The sequence below is a fragment of the Bison bison genome, unplaced genomic scaffold (genome assembly GCF_000754665.1).
Source record: "Bison bison bison isolate TAMUID 2011002044 unplaced genomic scaffold, Bison_UMD1.0 scf7180017864029, whole genome shotgun sequence".
In the NCBI taxonomy this organism is placed as follows: domain Eukaryota; kingdom Metazoa; phylum Chordata; class Mammalia; order Artiodactyla; family Bovidae; genus Bison; species Bison bison.
The window spans coordinates 2,412,397-2,419,577 of NW_011494601.1; positions in this window are offsets into that span (position 1 = coordinate 2,412,397).

Below are 7,181 nucleotides of genomic sequence, written 5' to 3' on the forward strand. Positions count from 1 at the left end.
TTATACAGTATTTGTCTTTCTCTAACTTCTTTCACAAAGCATAATACCATCCAGGTGGACCATGTTGTCACAAATGGTAAGATTTCATTCTTTTTATGACTAATATTCCATTTGGTGTGCATATATATATATATATATATGCACATACACACATCACCATCTATTAGTGGACACTAGGTTGCTTTCTGGGCTCCCCTCATGGCTCAGCTGGTAAAGCATTGCCTGCAATGTAGGAGACCTGGGTTCGATCCCTGAGTTGGGAAGATCCCCTGGAGAAGGGAACAGCTACCCACTCCAGTATTCTGGCCTGGAGAATTCCATGGACTGTATAGTCCATGCAGTCACAAAGAGTCAGACACGACTGAGTGACTTTCATTTAGAATTAGGTTGCTTTCATATCTTGGCCATTGTAAATAATGCTGTAATGAATGCAGGGATAGATATGTTTTTGTTTTCTTTGGATAACTACCCAGGAGTGGAATTGCTGGATCATATGGTAATTATATTTTTAATATTTTGAGGAATCTCTATACTGCTTTCCATAGTGGCTACAGATTCAATGCAATCCTTATCAAAATGCCAAGAACATTTTTCACAGAACTAGAACAAATCTAAAATTTGTACAGAAGGACAAAAGACCCTGAATAGCCAAAATAACCTTGAGAAAGAAGAACAAAGCTGAAGGTAATATGCTTCATGATTTCAAATTATACTACAAAGCTATAGTAATCAAAACAGTGTGGTACTGGAACAAAAACAAACACACAGATCAAGGGAACTGAATAGAGCCTAGAAACGAATCCAAACAATCTATGCTAGGAGGCAAGAATATACAATGGGGGATGAAAACCTCATTAACATGATGTTAGGAAAACCGAACAGCCACATGCAAAAGAATCAAACTGGACTACTCTCTCAAACTATGCACAAAAATGAATTCAAAGTGGATTAAAGAATTAAATGTAAGACCTAAAACTATAAAACTTCTAGAAGAAAACAGGCAATAAGCTCTTTGACATCCGTACTGGTAATATCATTTTTCGATATGTCTCAGGCAAAATAAGCAAAAATAAACAAATGGGACTATATCAAACTAAAAAGGTTCTGCACAGTGAAGGAAAAGGCCATCTACCAACTGTGCAGTGCTTAGTCTCTCAGTCATGTCCAACTCTTTGTGACCCCATGGACTGTAGCCTTCCAGGCTCCTCTGTCTATGGGATTCTCCAGGCAAGAATACTGGAGTGGGTTGCCATGACCTCCTCCAGGGGATCTTCCCAACCCAGGGATTGAACCCAGGTCTCCTGAATTGCAAGTGGATTCTTTACTGTCTGAGCCACCAGGGAAGCCCATACCAACTGGGAGTAGATATTTGCAAATGATATATCTGATATATATATATATATTTTTTTTTTACTTGTGTGTGTGTGTATACAATGCCTTTTTAAAAAATTATTATTGATTTATTTTTGGCTGCACTAGGTCTTCACTGCTTTAGGCAGACTTTCTCTAGTTTGGCAAGTGGGGCTATTCTTTGTTGTGGTACCCAGGTTTCTCACTGTGGTGGCTTCTCTTGTTGCAGAGCACAGGCTACAGGTGCATGGGCTTCAGCGGTTGCAGCATGTGCCACAGTAGTTGTGGCTCACAGGTTCCAGAGCACAGGCTCAGCAGCTGTGGTTCATGGGATTAGTTGCTCCACCACATGTGGAATCTTCCCAGACCAGGGACTGAACCTGTGTCTCCTGCACTGGCAGGCAGATTCCTATCCATTGTGCCACCAAGAAGGTCCCTGATAAGATGCTAATATCCAAAATATATAAAGAACTCATACAACTCAACTCATACAAACAAACAATCTGATTTTAAAATGGGCATATCTAGACAGACATTTTTCCAAAGAAGACGTACAGACAGTCAATAGACACATGAAAAGATGTTTAACATTATTAATCATCAGGGAAATGTAAATCAAATTACTGGGGGGCGGGGAATGCTGCACCATGTGGTAAAGCATCCACCTGCGATGCAGGAGCCGCAGGAGATATGGATTAGATCCCTGGGTCAGGAAGATCCCCTGGAGGAGGGCACAGCAACCCACTCCAGTGTTCTTAGCTGGAGAATCCCATGGACAGAGGAGCCTGGTGGGCTACAGTCCATATGATTGCAAAGAGTGAACACACCTCATGACTGAAGCAACTTAGTGCACATGCATGTACCATGCTAACTTCTGTGACCAAGGATTAAAACTATGCCCCCTACAATGGAAGTGTGGAGTCTACACCACTGGATCAGCAGGGAAGTCCAAGAGAAATGCAAATCAAACCACATTGAGATACCATCTCACACATGTCAGAATGAGTGAAAGTCATTTAGTCGTGTCCAACTCTTTGCGACCCCATGGACTGTATAGTCTATGGAATTCTCCAGGCCAGAACACTGGAGTGGGTAGCCTTTCCCTTCTCCAGGAGATCTTCCAAACCCAGGGATTGAACCCAAGACTCCCACGTTGCAGGCGGATTCTTTACCAGGTGAGCCACAAGGGAAGTCCAAGAATACTGGAGTGGGTAGCCTATCCCTTCTCCAGAGGCTCTTCTTGACCCAGGAATTGAACCGGGGTCTCCAGCATTGCAGGTGGATTCTTTACCATGTGAGCTATCAGGGAAGCCCACGTGTCAGGAAGGCTATCATCAAAAATGGAGAAAAGGGAAATTTGTTAACTTTAACTTCTCCTTAGTACACCATATGCCTTATGTGTACATGTGTTTCATTATCTAAGTGAAATTGTAAAGTTAAAGAGTATACACATTTAAAATTTTTGTGGAAACTGGAAAATGGGCCTCCACGAACGCTGTACAAATTTACATTCCCACCAACCATCTATGAGGCTTATATCATGGAAACGGAGATCCATAAGAAGAACCAAATTTGAGGAGATAGGTCAGTTTTAGGCCCATCAGAGCCTGAAAAGATAATCCTCAGCCCAGAGGGACTGGGAGAAAGGCTCCCTCCACCAGGTTGAGGGTGGGTATAATAGTGACCGCCCCACAAGATACTCATTTATTACAAAAGGGAAAGCAGAAATTTTGCAATGGAGGAACCTGGCAGACATCACCTTTACCATATCATCTTTCAAAGTTAACATCACCAGTAATGAGACAGAGCAATATCCCATGTGACTTCTGATGTGACTTACTAGAAAGAAAATGAAAGTCACTCAGTCTTGTCTGACTCTTTGTGACCCCATGGACTATACATTCCATGGAATTCTCCAGGCCAGAATACTGGAGTGGGTAGCCTTTCCCTTCTCCAGGGGATCCTCCCAACCCAGGGATCGAACCCAGGTCTCCCACATTACAGACAGATTCTTTACCAGTTGAGCCACAAGGGAAGCCCAAGAATGCTGGAGTGGGTAGCCTATCCCTTCTCCAGCAGATCTTCCTGACCCAGGAATCAAACCAGGGTCTCCTGCATTGCAGGTGGATTCTTTACCAGCTGAAGCACAAGAGAAGCCCAACACAACATCACTCATGTGAGATTCTCACCAAAAATGTGTGACCTCAAAGTCTTCATGAAAAACTCAAGTTGAGGGACATTCTAAAGATTAATTAGCCAATATTCTTCAGAAGTATCAAGGTTATGAAGGACAAAAATAACTAGCCAAAACTCTTAAAAACTGTCAAAGTTATGAGAGATTTAAAAGAAAAAAGACTGAGGAGCTGTTGTTCTAAATTAAAGGAGCCCTTTGGAGAAGGAAATGGCAACCCACTCCAGTGTTCTTGCCTGGAGAATCCCAGGGATGGTGAAGCCTGGTAGGCTGCCATCTATAGGGTCGCACAGAGTCGGACACGACTGAAGCAACTTAGCAGCAGCAGCAGCAGCAAAGAGATATGACAACTGAGTCAATGTGGGATCCTGGATTGCATCCTGTGCCAGAAAAAGAACATTAGTGAGACAACCAGCAACATCTGAATAAAGTCTGTAGCTTATGTTGCCTCCCACCCCACAAGGCCACAGGTGAGAGGCCTTGCACCAAGGCCACAGAAGTGGAGTCCAGAATCAAGGTCACCTCCGAAGCTGAGTCCCTTTGTAACCATTGCCAAAAGTCCCTGATCATCACTAACAAGCTTCCTGACTCTCAATTATGCAAAGATGCCCACTCCAGTAAACACTCTATATGTGCTACCAACTCTATAGCATCCCAACCAATCACCTAACACCAACTTTCCAGCTGGAATTTTCTTTGAGGCTATGCTGCTGCTAAATCGCTTCAGTCATGTCCGACTCTGTGCGACCCCAGAGATGACAGCCCACCAGGATGCCCCATCCCTGGGATTCTCCAGGCAAGAACACTGGAGTGGGTTGCCATTTCCTCCTCCAATGCATGAAAGTGAAAAGTGAAAGTGAAGTCGTTCAGTCGTGTCCGACTCTTAGCGACCTCATGGACTGCAACCTACCAGGCTCCTCCATCCATGGAATTTTCCAGGCAAGAGTACTGGAGTGGGGTGCCACTGAGGCTATAAACATTAGCTATTAACCCACAAAAACTGTCAATTCTCCCTGGTCTGTCAGGAGGTCAGCCTGCTGTGCTCACAGTGCCCATATTATCTCAACTCTTTGTTCTTAATAAACTCATTCCCTTCTGAAACGCTCTGTGTCTGGAAATTCTTTTCCAACCTGTGCTCTGACTGCCCCAATAGCTTATTTAATAGTATTGTGTTAATGTTAACTTCCTGACTTTGATAATTCTACTGTAGTTTGTAAGATGTTAATATTTGGGGAAGCTGGTGATGAATATTCGAGAACTCACTGTATAATTTTTGTAAGTTTACACTTATTTCAAAAGAAAAAGATTTTTTAAAAAAGAAGGGGGTTGGCATGATTGAGTCATCCTTCAGCCAAAATCCCTGCCAGCACCTCTGCCTACAGCATAAAGGGTGACTCTCCTAGAGTGGCATTCAAGGCCCTCAATAACCTGACCAAACATTCCCCAGATTTATGGCTCCTCTCCTCCTGTCACCTATCTACATCCCACCAATTTCCATGGCACATAATACATACTGCTTAGAAACACCCTATTTGGGGGGTGGAGTGGGGGAGGGAGGTTTAGAAGTGAGGGAATATATGTATACATATAGCTGATTCACTTTGTGGTACAGCAGAAACACAATGCTGTATAGCCAGTCCAGGTTCAATGCACGATACTGGATGCTTGGGGCTGGTGCACTGGGACGACCCAGAGGGAGGGTATGGGGAGGGAGGAGGGAGGAGGGTTCAGGATGGGGAACACAGGTATACCTGTGGCGGATTCATTTCGATATTTGGCAAAACTAATACAATATTGTAAAGTTTAAAAATAAAATAAAATTTAAAAAAAATAAAATAAAAATAAAGAGAAAAGAAGAACCCTACTCATCTTCAAAGACCTCCTTGATGAGGCCTTAAACTCTACACCTACTTCAGGAAGCAGAGTCAGCTGCTTGGTCAGAGTGGTCAGAGTCAGCCCTTGCTTGGTCTGCAGTTGACTTTCCTGACTCCCTGTGTAATAGGGAAGAGCGAATCTGACTCCATATTGGATTTGTTTCTTTTACTTTATCCTTTGTATTCTATTGCTTTTGCTACAAGTTAATCACTAAAGGGATGTTGTCTATACCTTAAAGTAGGGGTTCCCAACCCCTATTAAGAACAGGGCTGCATCATGGATTGGAAGAATCAATACAGTGAAAATAAGTATACTACCCAAAGCAATCTATAGATTCAATGCAATCCCTATCAAGCTACCAATGGTATTTTTCACAGAGCTAGAACAAATAATTTCACAATTTGTATGGAAATACAAAAAACCTCGAATAGCCAAAGCAATATTGAGAAAGAAGAATGAAACTGGAGGAATCAACCTGCCTGACTTCAGGCTCTACTACAAAGCCACAGTCATCAAGACAGTATGGTACTGGAACAAAGACAGAAATATAGATCAATGGAACAAAATAAAAAGCCCAGAGATAAATCCACACACCTATGGACACCTTATCTTTGACAAAGGAGGCAAGAATATACAATGGAGAAAAGACAATCTCTTTAACAAGTGGTGCTGGGAAAACTCGGAGAAGGCAATGGCACCCCACTCCAATACTCTTGCCTGGAAAATCCCATGGATGGAGGAGCCTGGAAGGCTGCAGTCCATGGGGTCGCTGAGGGTTGGACATGACTGAATGACTTCACTTTCACTTTTCACTTTCATGCATTGGAGAAGGAAATGGCAACCGACTCCAGTGTTCTTGCCTGGAGAATCCCAGGGACGGGGCATCCTGGTGGGCTGCCGTCTATGGGGTCGCACAGAGTCAGACACTACTGAAGTGACTCAGAAGCAGCAGCTGGGAAAACTGGTCAACCACTTGTAAACGACTGAATCTAGAACACTTTCTAACACCATACACAAAAATAAACTCAACCTGGATTAAAGATCTAAACGTAAGACCAGAAACTATAAAACTCTTAGAGGAGAACGTAGGCAAAACACTCTCCAACATAAATCACAGCAGGATCCTCTATGACCCACCTCCCAGAATATTGGAAATAAAAGCAAAAATAAACAAATGGGACCTAATTAAACTTAAAAGCTTCTGCACAACAAAGGAAACTATAAGCAAGGTGAAAAGACAGCCTTCAGAATGGGAGAAAATAGCAAATGAAGCAACTGACAAAGAACTAATCTTAAAAATATACAAGCAACTCCTGCAGCTCAATTCCAGAAAATTAAATGACCCAATAAAAAAATGGGCCAAAGAACTAAACAGACATTTCTCCAAAGAAGACATACAGATAGCTAACAAACACATGATAAGATGCTCAACATCACTCATTATCAGAGAAATGCAAATCAAAACCACAATGAGTTACCATTTCACACCAGTCAGAATGGCTGCTATCCAAAAGTCTACAAGCAATAAATGCTGGAGAGGGTGTGGAAAAAAGGGAACCCTCTTACACTGCTGGTGGGAATGCAAACTAGTACAGCCACTATGGAGAACAGTGTAGAGATTCCTTAAAAAACTGGATATGGAACTGCCCTATGATCCAGCAATCCCACTGCTGGGCATACACACAGAGGAAACCAAAATTGAAAGAGACACGTGTACCCCAGTGTTCATCACAGCACTGTTTATAATAGCCAGGACATGGAAGCA